We start from the raw sequence: 19,839 nt of genomic DNA, 5'->3' as shown, positions 1-19,839 counted from the left end.
TATATGTTACTGTTATCTTAGGTTTTGTGTGTTATTTAGCATGATTTGGTAGGTTATTTGGCATGATTTGGTTGGTTATTTTTGGGTCTGCGAACGCTCACAAATTTTTCCCATTTAAATGAATGGTAATTGCTTCTTCGCTTTACGACATTCTGGCTTACGAACCGTTTCATAGGAACGCTCTACCTTCTGATGGCGGGGGAAACCTGTAATGTACAATAGAGGGTAAAAGTCTCTCTTGAAATAAATGGTCTCTTTGGGATATAAGTGTGGACAAAGTCCTGTTCCTCAAACAATTGACCTTTACAAAGATGCAGGGGGAGGTAACAAATTGAAGTAGGAATTGTGCACCAATGTTGGATGACACAGTTCAACCTTAATGGAATTCTCCAGCAGTTTTGACTAGGGAATCTTTTCATTCATTTTAATTGAGGAGAATTGACTTAGGTAAATCAAAATTTAAAAAAAATAAATAAGTTTCCTTGAGTACTCCTGATTGTTTAAAAGTATTTTATATTTTATTTTAATTTTTATCAATGGTTGGGTTGAGTTGTTTTCCAATCTTGGCAATCCATTTGCAAACATTTCGTCACACAGGAGAAGGCATCATCAGTACCTCATTATTTGTGCTAAGCCCTCCAAATGCTTGGCTTTTAGTTGATTGATCGTCTTTACGGGAACTCAAATGTGACGTAGAGAGGGAGTTCTACCGCTGACTGGATGCGTGGTGAAATCTGTGCGTTGTGTGAAATTTTTCCCGCATTAGATTATCTTCTTCTTCGGCTGTCCATTGATTTTTGATGTTGACTGACTGAGGCCTAGGAAAGGTTGTATGGAAGACTGGCAGTTGCCCATGCTGCAAGTCTCCCCTCTCCACGCCACCGATATTGTCCAAGGGAAGGGCACTAGCAGCCATACAGCTAGGCACCGGTGTCGTCGCAGAGCAATGTGTGGTTAAGCACCTTGCTCAAGGACACAACACGCTGCCTCAGCTGAGGCTCGAACTAGCAACAATCAGATCACTAGACCAACACCTTAACCACTTGGCCACATGCCACACCTTAAATACACCCAATGACTTGGCCTCCACAGTCGCTCATTGCAACAACCACAGATTTACCACCCTCTGACTAAAGTAATTTCTCTGCATCTCAGTTCTAAAAGGATGTCCTTCAATCCTGAGGTCGTGCTTTCTTCTCCTAAAATCCCCTATCATGGGAAAGAATTTTGCCATATCTAATCTGTTCAGGCCTTTTAACATTTGGAATGTTTCTATGAGATCCTCCCTCATTCTCCTGATCTCCAGGGAATACAGCCCAAGAGCTGCCAGATGTTCCTCATATGGTAACCCTTTCATTCCTGAAATCATTCTCCTGAATTTTTTCTGAATCCTCTCCAATGTCAGTATATCCTTTCTAAAATAGGAACCCAAAACTGCATACAATACTGCAAGTGTGGTCTTATGAGTGCCTTATCAAGCCTCAACATCACATCCCTGCTCTTATATTCTATACCTCTAGAAACAAATGCCAACATTGCATTCGCCTTCTTCACAACCCACTGAACTTGGAGATTAACCTTTAGGGTATCCTGCACAAGGACTCCCAAGTCCCTTTGCATCTCTGCATTTTGAATTCTCTCCCCATCTAAATAATAGTCTGCCAGTTTATTTCTTCCACCAAAGTGCATGACCATACACTTTCCAACGTTGTATTTCATTTGCCACTTCTTTGTCCATTCCCCTAAACTATCTAAGTCTCTCTGCAGGCTTTCTGTTTCCTCAACACTACCCACTCCTTCACCTACCTTTGTATTATCGGCAAACTTAGCCACAAATCGATTAATATAAATGAGTTTCTACCCATGAAGATTGTGCGGGGCACAAATTCGATTGGACAATAGTGAATGTCATGGCGCAAGCAAACATGCGGCATGCAAGAAAATTCCTGGAAGCATGGTTACCTGCAAACAATTCTGTTTACATATTGACCTGGATCCCATTTATACGCCAATGCGGGCAAAATTCAAGACCACAACGCACAGAGTTCGCCACGGAACAAATCAGTGGCAAGTCCTCCACTCTATGTCACAATTGAGTTTCCATAATGATAACCAATTAACTGACTGATAAGTATATAAAGGCCAAACACTCGAAGGACACACCGCAAGTGATCAGGTACTGATGATATCTCCTCGTATGGTGACAAAATGTTTGCAAATAGATTGGCAAGATTGTAGAACAACTCAGCCCAACCATCAGCCACCCAAGCTACACAGTTTCCGAGTAACTTCTAATTTTTATCAGTGCTTAAAATTCAATTTTCATCAACTCCACTAACTCTTGATTGTTACTGAACGTCTGGAAGAAGTATGTTATGATACTTTAATGATGTCAGCAAATAAATTCCTTAATAAACTTGTTATGGAAGAAACAGAAGCCACAAATTTATTCCCTTTGAAGAACTCCACTCAACAGTTCTGCACAGAAGATAATGGGGATGATTTCAAACAGTCTGCCCATCCTCCAGAACAGCTGCACCAAATAAGAAAATATAATTAAAACATTATAACCCTCAAACAGCTAGTAAAACCTTGACACTAAAAAGAGGATGATTATGAAGAAAAAAAGGATGACAGGAGTGAAGGTAGGACTGATTAGAGATAAAGGTGGGAAGATGTGCCTGGAGTCTGTGGAAGTGAGCGAGGTCCTTAATGAATACTTCTCTTCGGTATTCACCAATGAGAGAGAACTTGATGATGGTGAAGACAATATGAGTGAGGTTGATGTTTTGGAGCATGTTGATATTAAGGGAGAGGAGGTGTTGGAGTTGTTAAAATACGTTAAGACAGATAAGTCCCCGGGACCAGACGGAATATTCCCCAGGCTGCTCCACGAGGCGAGAGAAGAGATTGCTGAGCCTCTGGCTAGGATCTTTATGTCCTCGTTGTCCACGGGAATGGTACTGGAGGATTGGAGGGAGGCGAATGTTGACCGCTTGTTCAAAAAAGGTAGTAGGGATAGTCCGGGTAATTATAGACCAGTGAGCCTTACGTCTGTGGTGGGAAAGCTGTTGGAAAAGATTCTTAGAGATAGGATCTATAGACATTTAGAGAATCATGGTCTGATCAGGGACAGTCAGCATAGATTTGTGAAGGGCAGATCGTGTCTAACAAGCCTGATAGAGTTCTTTGAGGAGGTGACCAGGCATATAGATGAGGGTAGTGCAGTGGATGTGATCTATATGGATTTTAGTAAGGCATTTGACAAGGTTCCACACTGTAGGCTTATTCAGAAAGTTAGAAGGCATGGGATCCAGGGAAGTTTGGCCAGGTGGATTCAGAATTGGCTTGCCTGTAGAAGTCAGAGGGTGCTGGTGCAGGGAGTACATTCAGATTGGAGGATTGTGACTAGTGGTGTCCCACAAGGATCTGTTCTGGGACCTCTACTTTTCGTGATTTTTATTAACGACCTGGATGTGGGGGTAGAAGGGTGGGTTGGCAAGTTTGCAGACGACACAAAGGTTGGTGGTGTTGTAGATAGTGTAGAGGATTATCAAAGATTTCAGAGAGACATCGATAGGATGCAGAAGTGGGCTGAGAAGTGGCAGATGGAGTTCAACCCGGAGAAGTGTGAGGTGGTACACTTTGGAAGGACAAACTCCAAGGCAGAGTACAAAGTAAATGGCAGGATACTTGGTAGTGTGGAGGAGCGGAGGGATCTCGGGGTACATGTCCACAGATCCCTGAAAGTGGCCTCACAGGTGGATAGGGTAGTTAAGAGAGCTTATGGGGTGTTAGCTTTCATAAGTCGAGGGATAGAGTTTAAGAGTCGCAATGTAATGATGCAGCTCTATAAAACTCTGGTAAGGCCACACTTGGAGTACTGTGTCCAGTTCTGGTCACCTCACTATAGGAAGGATGTGGAAGCATTGGAAAGGGTACAGAGGAGATTTACCAGGATGCTGCCTGGTTTAGAAAGTATGCATTATGATCAGAGATTAAGGGAGCTAGGGCTTTACTCTTTGGAGAGAAGGAGGATGAGAGGAGACATGATAGAGGTGTACAAGATAATAAGAGGAATAGATAGAGTGGATAGCCAGCGCCTCTTCCCCAGGGCACCACTGCTCAATACAAGAGGACATGGCTTTAAGGTAAGGGGTGGGAAGTTCAAGGGGGATCTTAGAGGAAGGTTTTTTACTCAGCGAGTGGTTGGTGCGTGGAATGCACTGTCTGAGTCAATGGTGGAGGCAGATACACTAGAGAAGTTTAAGAGACTACTAGACAGGTATATGGAGAAATTTAAGGTGGGGGCTTATATGGGAGGCAGGGTTTGAGGGTCGGCACAACATTGTGGGCTGAAGGGCCTGTACTGTGCTGTACTATTCTATGTTCTATGATATTATGTTTGCATTGTCCCACGTTTAGTTGCCATCGCTAACAAATCAATGAAAGGTTAAAACAAAAGCTGTTGAATGTAAGTCCACATTTCATCAATATGTTCTAAACAGAAAAGGATTCGACTCAGATCACTTCATGTGTGATACAGTGCAAAGGAGTGATATGAAATTAAATTCTCAAAAAAGTGATTGACTATATTAGAGAAATAAAATTGTTTAAAACTAAATCTGACCCCTTCCTTCAAATATTTATCTCTGTAACATGAAAATAAATCATCCAATATTGATGACCATGAAAAATTTAAGTTACAGACTTCTCTTGAATTCCACTTTGCAACAGTTCAAACTTCACAGAAAATGTTTTAAAAAGAGTGCTTGCTGATCTTAAACATTTGCACACTATGGTGAAAGGACTCAAATGCTTCTTACATATTTCATATAAACATTAAATAAACAAAACTTGGGGTTAATATCACCATGATATTTTGTTCAGTTTAGTTATAAATTCATTCTAATTAATAAAAGGAAAGCACATTAAACTGCTAGAAACAGCCTGAACACTGAATATAACAAATGTTTATAATTTATATCCCTCTACTGTCATATGACAGCAATCTTATTTAAGTCATAGTTGGCCTCACATAAGATGTCAACTGACAAACAAGGATACTACCATTTATGAAATGGATGTTGGGATGTGAAAAGGAATCATGTCAAGAAAAGTCTCATTCTACACCTTTTCCAATTACTCTGCAGAGAAACCTGCACTTCTTTCATCTGCCCCATCCGGCCTCAGTGCAATGCCAGGGAAAATGAACTTGTAAGTTCAAAAAAAGTCTATGAATGTTTTGGACAAATCATTTAATAAAAGCTCTTGAGAGGAAATCAAAAGGATAATTAAAACCTTGAATTTTCTCTGGAACGCAAACTTGAGCACAATTATAGTTATATTTAAATTAATGTAATTATTATACAAATACATGACAATTAATGCATTACTTATTTGCTTTTGTCCTTTCTAATTCAGAATCAGAATCAGGATCAGAATCAGGTTTATTATCACCAGCATCTGACATGAAATTTGTTAACTTAGCAGCAGCAGTTCAATGCAATACATAATCTATCAGAAAAAAAGAAATAAAACATAATAATAATAAATAAACAAGTAAATCAATTACATATATTGAATAGATTTTAAAAATGTGCAAAAGCAGAAATACTGTATATTTAAAAAAAGTGAGGTAGTGTTCATGGGTTCAATGTCCATTTAGGAATCGGACGACAGAGAGGAAGAAGCTGTTCCTGAATTGCTGAGTGTGTGCCTTCAGGCTTCTGTACCTCCTACCTGATGGTAACAGTGAGAAAAGGGCATGCCCTGGGTGCTGGAGGCCCTTAATAATGGACGTTGCTTTTCTGAGACACCGCTCCCTGAAGATGTCCTGGGTACTTTGTAGGCTAGTACCCAAGATGGAGCTGACTAGATTTACAACCCTCTGCAGCTTCTTTCTGTCCTGTGCAGTAGCCCCTCCATACCAGACAGTGATGCAGCCTGTCAGAATGCTCTCCACGGTACAACTATAGAAGTTTTTGAGTATATCTGTTGGCATGTCAAATCTCTTCAAACTCCTAATAAAGTATAGCCGCTGTCTTGCCTTCTTTATAACTATATCTATATGTTGGGACCAAGAACTTGAAGCTGCTCACTCTCTCCACTTCTGATCCCTCTATGAGGATTGGTAGGTGTCCATTTGTCTTACCATTCCTGAAGTCCACAATCAACTCTTTCGTCATACTGACATTGAGTGCCAGGTTGTTGCTGCGGCACCACTCCACTAGTTGGCATATCTCTCTCTCCTGCACGCCCTCTCGTCACCACCTGAGATTCTACCAACAATGGTTGTATCAGCAAATTTATAGATGGTATTTGAGCTTTGCCCAGCCACACAGTCATGGGTATAGAGAGAGTAGAGCAGTGGGCTAAGCACACACCCCTGAGGTGTGCCAGTGTTGATCATCAGCAAGGAGGATAAGTTATCACCATTCCAAACAGACTGTGGTCTTCCAGTTAGGAAGTTGAGGATCCAATTGCAGAGGGAGGTACAGAGGCCCAGGTTCTGCAATTTCTCAATCAGGATTGCGGGAATGATGGTATTAAATGCTGAGCTATAGTCCATGAACAGCATCCTGACATAGGTGTTTGTGTTGTCTGGATGGTCTAAAGTCGCATGGAGAGCAATTGATATTGTGTGTGCTATTGACCTATTATGGCAATAGGCAAACTACAATGGGTCCAGGTCCTTGCTGAGGCAGGAGTTCAGTCTAGTCATGACCAACCTCTCAAAGCATTTCATCACTGTCAATGTGAATGCTACCATTAGACATTATATTTTTTCATTCATTTGTTCAGCTACTTGGGGGTGGGGTTATCCCTATTGGAAACTAGGCTAACACAAGACAATTTGGCAAAACTCATTTCCCATCACTCTATTCATCATATTGTTTTAGATGCACGTTAGGCAATAAACCTCAGACTTTTCTTTTGTCTTAAGTATAGGGATGGCCATACAGTGCCATAATAAATACACTTAAGGATCATTTCCATCATCATTGCAAACTTTTGTAATAGCAAATCTGAACTTTAAACACAAGTTGTCTTCTTCCATTTTTTTTATCTCAGGCTTTTTTTGTTCAGAAACTGAAGGACACCAGATTAGTTGAATTGGAGTGTAAAAAATCCAGGTCAGTGTGAAAGTATTAATTCGAAAATACAGACCTTCCAAATTAAATTTTAAGTGCCATACAAGGGAGTGAACATGTATAATACAGGGCAGTGTTACATTGGAGAATATCAAAGCAAAGCTGAGGAGAGCAAACCTCATTATTCATACCAAGCGGCAATGTTGTAAACCAGAAATGTTAATACTACATGATACCCATTAATGATATAAAATGGCAGGAATATTCTGATTTAAACTTTATGTATGGAAGAGACATCGTGCTGAGTATTTCCTATATCTTTCATTTGCATTTCAGATTTTCAGTATTAGCAGCTATTTTGATTATAGGTAATTATTACACTGAACCTCAAGATATACTGAAAAACTAAACAGCTTAAATATATTTTTGTTCAGAAAGGAGCAAAAATATTTGTTTGTGCCCTTGGAACACTGGAAAAACAATTGCACTGAATTAAATACACAAAATTTGAAGTAATTAGAAATACAACTAAAATGAAAATATTTCAAAATAGGTAAAAAAAAACAAATGACTAACCTATACAAAATGCTGGAGGAACAGCAGGCCAGGCAGCATCAATGGAAAAGATATAGTCAACATTTCAGGCTGAGACCCTTTTTCAGGACTGTTGAAAATTGTTAGTCCTGATGAAGGGTTTCAGCCCAAAATGTCATCTATACTCTTTTCCATAGATGCTGCCTGGCCTGCTGAGTTCTTCCAGCATTTTGTGTATGTTGCTTGGATTTTCAGCATCTGCAGATTTTCTCGTTTGTGAAATGACTAACCTACATTACATGCACCAATATGGAGGAAACTAATTGACTACAGAATTGCTGAAATGGCATCCCTTTTTCTCTTATTTCTTTGTTTACTCCCAGCTGGCACAAAAAGTCAATGAATATGACACCAAAGACAGAATATAAAATATTCATTAGCTGTTGGGCTACACAAAATAGAAGTTAACGGTTCCAACTGTCAGTCAGCTAGTTACCAACCTCCATTCAGCTGAACAGAAGTCTTATATTAGCCATTTATCCCATTAGTCTTCAATAGGGATAACCTCACAAACTGCCCTCACTGGTAGCAAAGCTATACTACAGCAAGTGGAGACTGTTTCCCCAGCATCAGCCAGAAATAAATGCTTCACGGAAGGGCAAGTAAATAAGGCTTGCATTGTTGAAATATTTTATCATGCATACCCAAAGAAATAGGCACAGAATGATGGTGTCCATAACCATGTCCTGTGTTGTAATCCATAATTCAGCTAATTAAAGCTTTCATCAACATCAACAACATATTTATCTCCATTAAAAAGCCATACTTTCTACATTATAAAGAGAGTTAATAATTTATGGAAGTTTTCATTGCGATTTGAAATCTTTATGACAAAACAATGTGCTGCATATTATGAAGTACAAGTGGAGCGATGTATGTCAAAATTAACTTTGCCTTTGTGTTATAAGAAGTAATCTATAAAATAAGCTTTAAACAACTAATATATTTTTCTGAATTAATATGATCTACAAAAGGAGCACTTTTCAAAGTTAAGGCAAACATGCAGTTCTGCAACAATGATTCCTTAAGATTAGCACTGCAGATATCAAGATCGGAACTTGGAAGTCCTGAATGAAAATGAATGAGATAAAACTCAAACTACGTTGTAACAGCACTAATATATGAAAATCACGTCCTAAACAGAAGGAGCACAGACCCATAAACAACATAATTGCTCTTTCTGTACATAACAGCTTTGCATGTTTTGTGCTACTACTACTTTACCTGTGAAGCTAAAACAAAACTTTCCTGATGAAATGGTAAGATTAATCTAAATCCAATCCTACCTGAAATATGTTACACTGACAAGAATGAAGTTCTGTAATTTATGAATAAGTTTAATTATGGAAAGAGATTAATATTAGGAATGAGAAATATCTGAAATAGAAAATGAGGCAACTATCTTAAATTCCTTATCCTATTAAATCATCAGCAGTGGAAAGGGTATGCAGTTTCAAGTTCCTAGGTGTCAACATCTCTGAAGATCTATCCTGGGTCCAACATATTGATGCAATTACAACCGAGGCACATTAGTGGCTATATTTCATTAGGAGTTTTGAGACTTTGTTTATCACCAAAGATTCCCACAAGTTTCCACAGATGTACTGTGCAGAGCATTCTAACTGGTTGCATCATCTTCTGGTATAGAGGGCTACAGAGGATTGATAAAAGCTGCAGAGGGTTGCAAACTCAGCCAGCTCCTTTATGGGCACTGGCCTCCCCAGCATCGAGGACATCTTCAAAAGGTGATGCCCCCATCACCCAGGCATGTCTTCTTATTGTTACAATCAAGGAGGACAAACACACTCAACATTTTAGGACAGCTTCTTCTGCTCTGCCGTCAGATTTCTGACTGGACAATTCACCCATCTACACTCCCTCAATTTTTTCCCCTTTTTTTGTCTCTCTTTTTGCACTCAGTTTTTTTTTTTGGCATGTGCCTGCATGCGTGCGAGTCTGTGCGTATCCGTGCATGCGTCCGTGATGATGTCTTTTTCATGGCTTTATCTTACAGGGCGCGGAGCGAGAGAGAGAGACTGTGTGGCACGCCACTCCACACACGTTTTCGCAGTATTTCCCCTTTATTTTACGAGGTCAACTTGCGATCTCGACACTCAACCCGGCACAGACGGAAAGCGTACTAGGGAGCGGACCCGACTAGTTTCGAACCCGGGAACCTCCGCTCCCGGGTCCAGCGCCAATGTCGTTGCGCCACCAGCCGGCCCATCACTCCTTATTTTTTAAATACATTTCTTATCGTAATTTAAAGACTTTTAATACTATGTATTGCAATTTACTGTTGCCGCAAAACAACAAATTTCACAACAAATGGCAATGATATTAAATCTGATTCTGATTCTGGAACCAATCTCTGTTTTGATAGAAATATTGTAGATGTCCAAATCATTCAGAAAAATGATTACACATTTCTGCAGTACCAAAATAAAATCAATTTATAAAATCTGTAACAATAAAGGGAACTCTAAATCTGTAAATGTCACTTTTTCCAGTGGATTTTATATGTGTGACTTTAGTAAGTATCACACAAGCATAAACTTACATTTCTGCAGAAGTTGATGTCCTCTTATTCCGTAACTGTCCACCAGTTGAAACATCATGTTACAGATTACTATTCAAGATATTTCCTGAGCCAGATTATCCACCACATTAGGTCAAAGAAACAACTTGATCAAAAATATCTTAAGCATATCTTCTAAATCTGAACACTGATTGAAACCCCTGCTAATGCTTACAATAAGCAAATCAAAATTTACTCAGTTTCAGCTGTTTTCAGCGTATCTCTATTCAAACAGTTCTATAGAAACATAGAAAATAGGTGCAGGAGTAGGCCATTCGGCCCTTCGAGCCTGCACCGCCATTCAATATGACCATGGCTGATCATCCAACTCAGAACCCTGTACCAGCCTTCCCTCCATACCCCCTGATCCCTTTAGCCACAAGGGCCATATCTAACTCCCTCTTAAATATAGCCAATGAACTGGCCTCAACTGTTTCCAGTGGCAGAGAATTCCACAGATTCACCACTCTCTGTGTGAAGAAGTTTTTCCTCATCTCGGTCCTAAAAGGCTTCCCCTTTATCCTCAAACTGTGACCCCTCGTTCTGGACTTCCCCAACATCGGGAACAATCTTCCTGCATCTAGTCTGTCCAATCCCTTTAGGATTTTATACGTTTCAATAAGATCCCCCCTCAACCTTCTAAATTCCAATGAGTATAAGCCTAGTTGATTCAGTCTTTCATCATATGAAGGTCCTGCCATCCCAGGAATCAACCTGGTGAACCTTCTTTGTACTCCCTCTATGGCAAGGATGTCTTTCCTCAGATTAGGGGACCAAAACTGCACACAATACTCCAGGTGTGGTCTCACCAAGGCCTTGTACAACTGCAGTAGTACCTCCCTGCTCCTGACTCAAATCCTCTTGCTATGAATGCCAGCATACCATTCACCTTTTTCACCGCCTGCTGTACCTACATGCCCACTTACAATGACTGGTGTATAATGACACCCAGGCCTTGTTGCACCTCCCCTTTTCCTAATCGGCCCATTCAGATAATAATCTGTTTTCCTGTTTTTGCCACCAAAGTGGATAACCTCACATTTATCCACATTAAATTGCATCTGCCATGAATTTGCCCACTCACCTAACCTATCCAAGTCACCCTGCATCCTCTTAGCGTCCTTCTCACAGCTAACACTGCCGCCCAGCTTCGTGTCATCCGCAAACTTGGAGATGCTGCATTTAATTCCCTCATTTAAGTCATTAATGTATATTGTAAACAACTGGGGTCCCAGCACTGAGCCTTGCGGTACCCCACTAGTCACTGCCTGCCATTTTGAAAAGATCCCGTTTATTCTCACTCTTTGCTTCCTGTCTGCCAACCAATTCTCTATCCACATCAATACCTTACCCCCAATACCGTGTGCTTTAAGTTTACACACTAATCTCCTGTGTGGGACCTTGTCAAAAGCCTTTTGAAAATCCAAATCTACCACATCCACTGCTTCTCCCCTATCCACTCTACTAGTTACATTCTCAAAAAATTCTATGAGCTTCGTCAGACATGATCTTCCTTTCACAAATCCATGCTGACTTTGTCCGATGATTTCACCGCTTTCCAAATGTGCTGTTATCACATCTTTGATAACTGACTCTAGCATTTTCCGCACCACCGATATTAGGCTAACCGGTCTATAATTCCCCGGTTTCTCTCTCCCTCCTTTTTTAAAAAGTGGGGTTACATTAGCCACCCTCCAATCCTCAGGAACTAGTCCAGAATCTAAAGAGTTTTGAAAAATTATTACTAATGCATCCACTATTTCTTGGGCTACTTCCTTAAGCACTCTGGGATGCAGATTATGTTCTATATCATCTTAGGTTTAATTTCCAAAATTAATTTGTTCATATAATTTATCAACACTGAATTAATTTCTGTATAGAGAACAAAGGACAAACAAACCATGTGTCAGTTACCCATATACTTTACTTTGCATGTTTTCAGCAGTATTTTTAGGCATTAAACTTTATAAGATAAAAATACTATGACTCCACAAAGCTGTATTTATAAAACAGTCTGGTATCATATTACACTTACACTTTGCTCTGCATTTTACAATCAGTGACAAAAAAATGTATTTCCCATTATTAACTTTCTAATAAATGTAAGCACTGAAAGAGTCAGTTATTTATTCATAAATTGGGGCAAGTGCATTTGATTTTACAGCCATATTAAAGACAGGGCAACATCAATTTTAAACAAACATACAAAATGCAAAATCCATTTGGGAAAACAAACATTAATATAAAAACAATCACAAATCGGGTACCATATCAAAAGTGTAATTATCAGAAGCACCATACGCTATATTTGCTACTCAGAATCAGAATGAGGTTTGTGACATTTGTTGTTTTGTGGCAGCAGTCCAATACATAAGTTACCGTAAAAGATATTAAAACATTAAAAAAATAGTGCAAAAGGAGAACAAAATAGTGAGGAAGTGTTCATGGGTTCAAGGATCACTCAGAAATCTGATGGTGGAGGGGAATAAGCTGTTCCTTAAACATTGAGTAGGTGTTCGCAGGCTCCTGTACTTACTCCCTGATGGCAATAATGAGAAGAGGACACATCCTGGATAGTGAGGGTCCTTAATGATGGATGGTGCCTTCTTGAAGCACCATCTTTTGAAGATGTTCTCAATGGCAGGCAGGCTAGTCCCCATGATGGAACTGGTTGAGTTTACAACCGTCTGCAGCTTTTTTGATCCTGTGCATTGGAGCCTCCATACCAGGCGGTGATGCAACCAATCAGATGCTCTCCGTGGTACATTTTTAGAGATTTGCTTAGAGGAAGCTGAAATATTACAATTGAACCCCAGTCTATACTATATTAACTACGTTTCACCAGGTCGGCAATGACCCTTTAGAACCTCTCATTTACCAGACCAATCACCAGGCAACTTGAATAATTCACAGCTCTACAAATAAACACCCGGCAATCTACTCAATGAAAATATCCACTTGAAACAATGTATGTCAAATTAAAACCATGCATTCCTGAAGTTACAAGCATGTAAGTTACCATAATTGTAAGATTTGATGATAAAAATTTTAATAGTGTTGACAACAAACTTTTATGCATCATTGAAACTCAAACCATTTAAAGAGTGGTAAATAGTGAAAAGTTTTGGAATATTCAAGGACCATTGGAATTATAATTTGGAACCAAAATAAAATAAAACAAAGATATCTTTGAAAACAAAATGATAAAATAACTTTTAGAAATATAACTGGAAAGAAAATGAGAAGGCATGGCTGGGAAAATTTATTTTAAATATGCTTATACTGAATAAATATCTTTAAAATTTCCTATCAAGCTAAAATAAGAAATCTCAACAAATTTAGCTTAATTTAATTAAAGCATGATTAATGTTAAATTCATCACAGGTTCCTTGGATTTATTTTGATTCCAATAAAAAGATAATACCTTTAACTAAAATAACTTGCCTGCGTTTCATCTCCTAAGTTACAGAGAAAAGTTGAACAAGTTAGGTCTTTACTCTTTGAAGCACAGAAGGTTGAGGGGGGACTTGATAGAGGTGTTTAAAATTATGAGGGGGATTGATAGAGTTGACGTGGATAGGCTTTTTCCATTGAGAATGGGGGAGATTCAAACAAGAGGACATGAGTTGAGAGTTAAAGGGCAAAAGTTTAGGGGTAACATGAGGGGGAACTTCTTTACTCAGAGAGTGGTAGCTGTGTGGAACGAGCTTCCAGCAGAAGTGGTTGAGGCAGGTTCGATGTTGTCATTTAAAGTTAAATTGTATAGATATATGGACAGGAAAGGAATGGAGGGTTATGGGCCGAGTGCAGGTCGGTGGGACTAGGTGACAGTAAGAGTTCGGCACGGACTAGAAGGGCCGAGATGGCCTGTTTCCATACTGTAATTGTTATACATTATATATGTTAAATAAAATTTAATTTACTCCCAAATTATAGATGCTCACTGATCCGGAGAACAGATAGGTAATGTGAACCTAAGCTCCCATCAAAGCTTAGAATGAGATGGTGATTACCCTTTTAAGTGTATAGGCCTTCATGCTGGCAACCAGCTTCCTAAATCTACTAGACTGATATTCAATAAAAACTTTACCATGTGGGAAAATTGCAGGTGGAACCACATCTTGTCATTCAACAATACAGCACTCCAATAAACAATGCAATGAATCAAGCTGTACAATTGTGTTTTACTGTGCAAAATCAATAAAAATTTCATGATTGCTCTTGAAACTCTCATTAAATGATTTTAGTGCAAAAAAACTACCTTCTGGTGGTTTAAACCTATTTAAAAAATTGTACCTCTAGATTTCCAAGTTTTCTCAATTAAGAACTTCCTTAGGTAAGATGCTTTTGTTCAATTGCATTTATAAGAAGTATTTATTAATGCAAGTCATGCACATTTATAGATTAAAATGCTGTCTTATAGCTCAAAAAATCCTGGGAAAAGCAATGTTAAATTTTATCACAAATAAATTACATTCAACACTTGTTTTACACAAATACAATTATTTGATTTGATAGAAAACATATCTCTTCTGCAGTGTTTTTACATTCCAAGATACCAAAATATTTGCAAAAAAAACATTTTGATGTTTCATTGAAAGCACACATGGGCATCAGGACATAATGTCACAATTTTTTTATGTTCAGTTGCAAATAAAAGGTACAATGCCAATTTGACAAGTACCATGGAATTTATTTTTAACAAAAGATAATCCTGATTTGGAAAAAGAACTTCTTCCGATGTCATTTCTTAATCCTATCAGCATAAATTTTTACTCCTTTTCCTCCCAATTATTTGCCCAATCTACTTTTGGAAGTATCTAAGTTAATTACCTTTCCAAACTTATTAGGTAGCAATCCTATATTCTACTATTCTTTAAATAAAACATGCTCAGTTGCATTTATTAGTGGCCTTCTTATATTTATTTAACGTTTGTTTGGATTTTGCCAGTAAATGTGAAAATATTTGGGAATCTGAGCATCCAAGGAAGGGTATTTATGTAGGTCGGGTGGGAGACAAAAGTGGACTAAATATCAAACTTGAACTATTACTCTACATGAGAAATATAAATGAGAGAAGACAACACTGAATCTGCTCTGCTAGTTAATAAGATCATGTGCAATTCAAACTTCCGCAGATTCACTTTCCTACTTTATCCCCATATCCTTTTATTCCCTTATGATCAAAAATTGATCACAGCTTATAATATATTTAATAATTTACCTTCCAAAAAGATACGTAACCATTTGAGGATTGAAAATCTTCCTCATCCAAGCCTTAAATGATCATCCACATTCTGATTCTGTGCCCTTTGGTCTTAAACTCAATATTTACACAGCCAAGCTATTAAGAATCTTAACATTTCAATAAAATTGCCTCTCATTCTTTTAAATTTCAATGGGTACAGATCTGATCTCATAAAATAATTCCCTACATCCCCATGATAATCCTACTGCATCTTCTCTGAACTGCCTTAATGCTATAATACCAAAACTGTCCATAGTAATTGTGATGTAATACCTTTTTCAGTCATAACCCACCTGTAATAAAACAAGCATTTTATTTACCTTTCCAATTATAGTTTTCGTGTTTCATGTAAGAACCTTCAATAGCAACCTTCAATAGCAACTTTCTGCAGCCTTTCTCTGTTTAAACACTCAGCTATTTTATCAATTCTCTTGCCTAGTAAACCTCTTCACTTTTCCCATATGGTAATTAATTTGCCATTTTTTTGCCTACTCACTCAACCATGTCTGTTGCAAACTGCTTGCATCTTTTTCACAGCTTGTCTGTATTATCTGCAATTTATATTATATTTTCTTTTTTTATTATTTGCACAGTTTGACTTCTTTTGCACATTGGTTGCTTGTCAGTCTTTGTTTATGTACAGTTTTCCATTAATTCTATGGTATTTCTTTGCCTTATTGTGAAAGACTGCAAGAAAATGAATCCCAAGGTAATATATGGCAACATATACTGTATGTATTTTGATAATAAATTTACTTTTAAGTTTTTCCCCTGAATCATTAATATGAGCTGTTGTCCCAACACTGATCTCTATAGCACTTCACTAGTTACAGTCTGACAAGCTGAAAATTAACCTTACTGACTGCTTCGTGCTCTGCCCATACTAACATATTACCTCAAACTCCATGCACTCTCATTCTGTGAAATATTTTTCTGTAGATCCTTTCTGAATGCCTTTTGAAAAACCTAAATATATTGCATCCACTGGTTCCCCTCTAACTGTTCTGGTCAATATTTCCTCAGTGAACCTCAATAAACTTAGTGCACAGAATTTCACCTTCATTTCCTCACAAAGCCATGCTGGCTCTTCTTCTTCTTCTTCTGGCCCTTACACTTCCTCCCTTACCACCATTCAGGGCCCCAAACAGTCCTTCCAGGTGAGGCAACACTTCACCTGTGAGTCGACTGGGGTGATATACTACGTCCGGTGCTCCCGATGTGGCCTTTTATATACTGGCGAGACCCGACGCAGACTGGGAGACCGCTTTGCTGAACATCTACGCTCTGTCCGCCAGAGAAAGCAGGATCTCCCAGTGGCCACACATTTTAATTCTACATCCCATTCCCATTCTGACATGTCTAACCACGGCCTCCTCTACTGTAAAGATGAAGCCACACTCAGGTTGGAGGAACAACACCTTATATTCCATCGGGGTAGCCTCCAACCTGATGGCATGAACATCGACTTCTCTAACTTCCGTTAAGCCCCACCTCCCCCTCGTACCCCATCTGTTACTTATTTTTATGCACACATTCTTTCTCTCACTCTCCTTTTTCTCCCTCTGTCCCTCTGAATATACCTGTTGCCCATCCTCTGGGTCCCCCCCCCCACTGCCTTTCTTCCCGGACCTCCTGTCCCATGATCCTCTCGTATCCCCTTTTGCCTATCACCTGTCCAGCTCTTGGTTCTATCCCTCCCCCTCCTGTCTTCTCCTATCATTTTGGATCTCCCCCTCCCCCTCCAACTTTCAAATCCCGTACTCACTCTTCCTTCAGTTAGTCCTGACGGAGGGTCTCGGCCTGAAACGTTGACTGCACCTCTTCCTACAGATGCTGCTTGGCCTGCTGCGTTCACCAGCAACTTTGATGTGTGTTGCTTGAATTTCCAGCATCTGCAGAATTCCTGTTGTTCTGGCTCTTCTTGATCAGATTATGACTTTTTAAATCTTCTGCTATTATCTATTTAATAATTTCATCTAACATTTTCCAATAATAGGCTTTAGGCTAACAAGTCTATAATTAAATACATTTTGCCTTGCAACTTTTTGAATAAGAGTAGCTTGCTTATCCTTTGAAATTGCTCCGTAATCTAACGATTTTTGGAAATTTACAACCAGTGTAATCACTATTGCTATAAGCACTTACTTTAGGATCCTAGGATGCAAAACCAGTCAGCCTAGAGGACAGCATTCAGCCCTATTAGCATGGCTACCACTAATTCTCTAATGGTGGTGTTGGTATTTAATTTCTCTCCTGCATTTTTTTGTTGAGTTTTAATGGAGGCAGGGGAAGAGGGGTTCATTTCTACCACACAAACAAATGAAAAATAACTGTTTAACTCTCCTGCCATTCCTCCAGAGTTATTTCCATAGTCTTAAATAAGTAATTCATTTTTAATGTCTTTGTAAAACCCATGTACAGCTTTGTAGCATGAGTTCATTACTTTCAATTTCAGGTTGCATATTGAATATGGAATATAAAATAAACAGAAATCATATTAAACTTTATTTTCTTCTGTGTACTATATAAACTACTGTATAATATAGGACTACTTTATATTGTACTAATACATCATATTGAGCATGCGCTATTAGGCACGTATTGATCTGTATATATGTGTTCAGTTCGGGTTCTGTAAGTAAAAGCCCCTGTTAGCTTGGCTCCAGTCTCTAGCGTTATTATTAATGATATTGTTGTGTAAACGGCCACATACACAACAAATTGGCAGCGAGGTTAATGAACCTGCATCGTATTGGAGCACCATGTTTTAATTGAGAACGGCACTCAGAAGAGGCAGAGGGAGGCCGCGAGCCTAAAAAGAAGCGGGAGTTCAGCCGGAGTCGGGAACGTCGGGAGACCGAAAGACACAGTCGGAGCCGTGGCGCATCCAGGCGAGACCACAGCCAGCGCTGAACCCCAGGGCTGAGGGTCTGCCTGCCTCAGAAGGGAGAGGAAAAAAAGAGCAACACAGGCATGTAACTAGAGTACGGTCGCAACGCTAGCAAAAAATAAGTCACATGAGTCAAAAAGAAAACAAGGGACCGAGGCTAAATTCACATAACAAGGATAGCGTTAATTGTAACCATTACAGCATTTGATAGTGGCATTGAAGACTGGGCAACTTATACTGAAAGGATAGAGTTATATTGTAATGTTAACAATGTTAATGAAGAAAAGAAAGCCAGTGTCTTACTTAGTGTAATGGGCGCGAAAACATACGGCCTGCTACGGAGCTTGTTAGCCCCTGAAAAGCCAGCTGACAGACGTTCAAGCAAATAGTAGACACTATCAGCATTTAAACCCTAAACCATTGATCATTGCTGAAAGATTTAAATTTTACAATTGGAATCAGAGCAAAAATGAAAGCATTTCTGAATATTGTGTTGATTGCACAAACTATCAGAATATTGTCAATTTGGAGCTGGTCTATCAGATGCATGAGGGGCAGGTTAGTGTGTGGCATGCACTGTGAAACCACACAGAAGAAGCTCCTGTGTGAAAAAGACCTTACATTCGAGAAAGCGCTGAACATCTCAATATTATTAGAAACAGCTGCACGAAGTGCTTCAGAGATACAACAAAAATCTCTGGAACATGCTACAAATAAAATGTCACTGAGCAGAAATTAAGGAAAGAAATGTTACCGTTGTGGGGACATGCTGAACAGAAATGAAGGAAAGAAATATTACTGTTGTGAGAACAGGTCACATGACCCTGATGTTTATTGGTTTAAAGACAAAGAATGCCGAAACTGTGGCAAACAGGGTCACACTGGCAGAGTATGCAAAGCTAGTAAACAACAGGAAAAGAGCAAAATACAGAGAAACAAGAAACCCCAAAAAGTAAATTACAAGGTACACAAAATGAAAGAAAGCGGTTCTGATGAGAATGACTCCGACGAAAGTGAATTGTCTTGTCTGCAACTTCACTGCGTGAAAGAGACATGATCGAAGAGTAATATGGATCACTCTACAAGTGGCAGGCGTGAGACTGAAGATGGAGCTGGATACAGGCTCAGCTTTAACAGTGACCTCTGTACACGACTACAAACGACTGTTTTCTGACAGAAAGCATGTCCCAAAGGTAAAATTAAAGTGACACTGACCTACGGAGACAAAACCCAGCAGCTGTACCTCTACGTACTGAAAATTGGAGGACCACCGTTGCTGGGACGTGAATGACTCGGGAAAATTCAGTTGGATTGGCACACCATCAAGGCACTAGATGTGTCAACAAAGGAGGGCAGCTCGGCGGACTCGGATGAACATACAGAGGATGCAAGGGAGACAGATATTGCCAATAAGCAGGAGGATGATGACTACCTG

The 19,839-nt window shown here is 39.2% G+C and overlaps 1 protein-coding gene across 5 annotated transcripts in view; it reads right to left on the bottom strand.

Annotated features, from left to right (window-relative positions):
- Positions 1-19,839, bottom strand: part of LOC140201773 (gephyrin) — a 667,155-nt gene that overhangs the window by 497,590 nt on the left and 149,726 nt on the right. The window lies entirely within an intron of this gene.

Source organism: Mobula birostris, chromosome 1 (genome assembly GCF_030028105.1).
Source record: "Mobula birostris isolate sMobBir1 chromosome 1, sMobBir1.hap1, whole genome shotgun sequence".
NCBI lineage: Eukaryota > Metazoa > Chordata > Chondrichthyes > Myliobatiformes > Myliobatidae > Mobula > Mobula birostris.
Note: the sequence above shows the minus strand (reverse complement) of the source record. Positions and strands in the feature narration are given on the sequence as shown.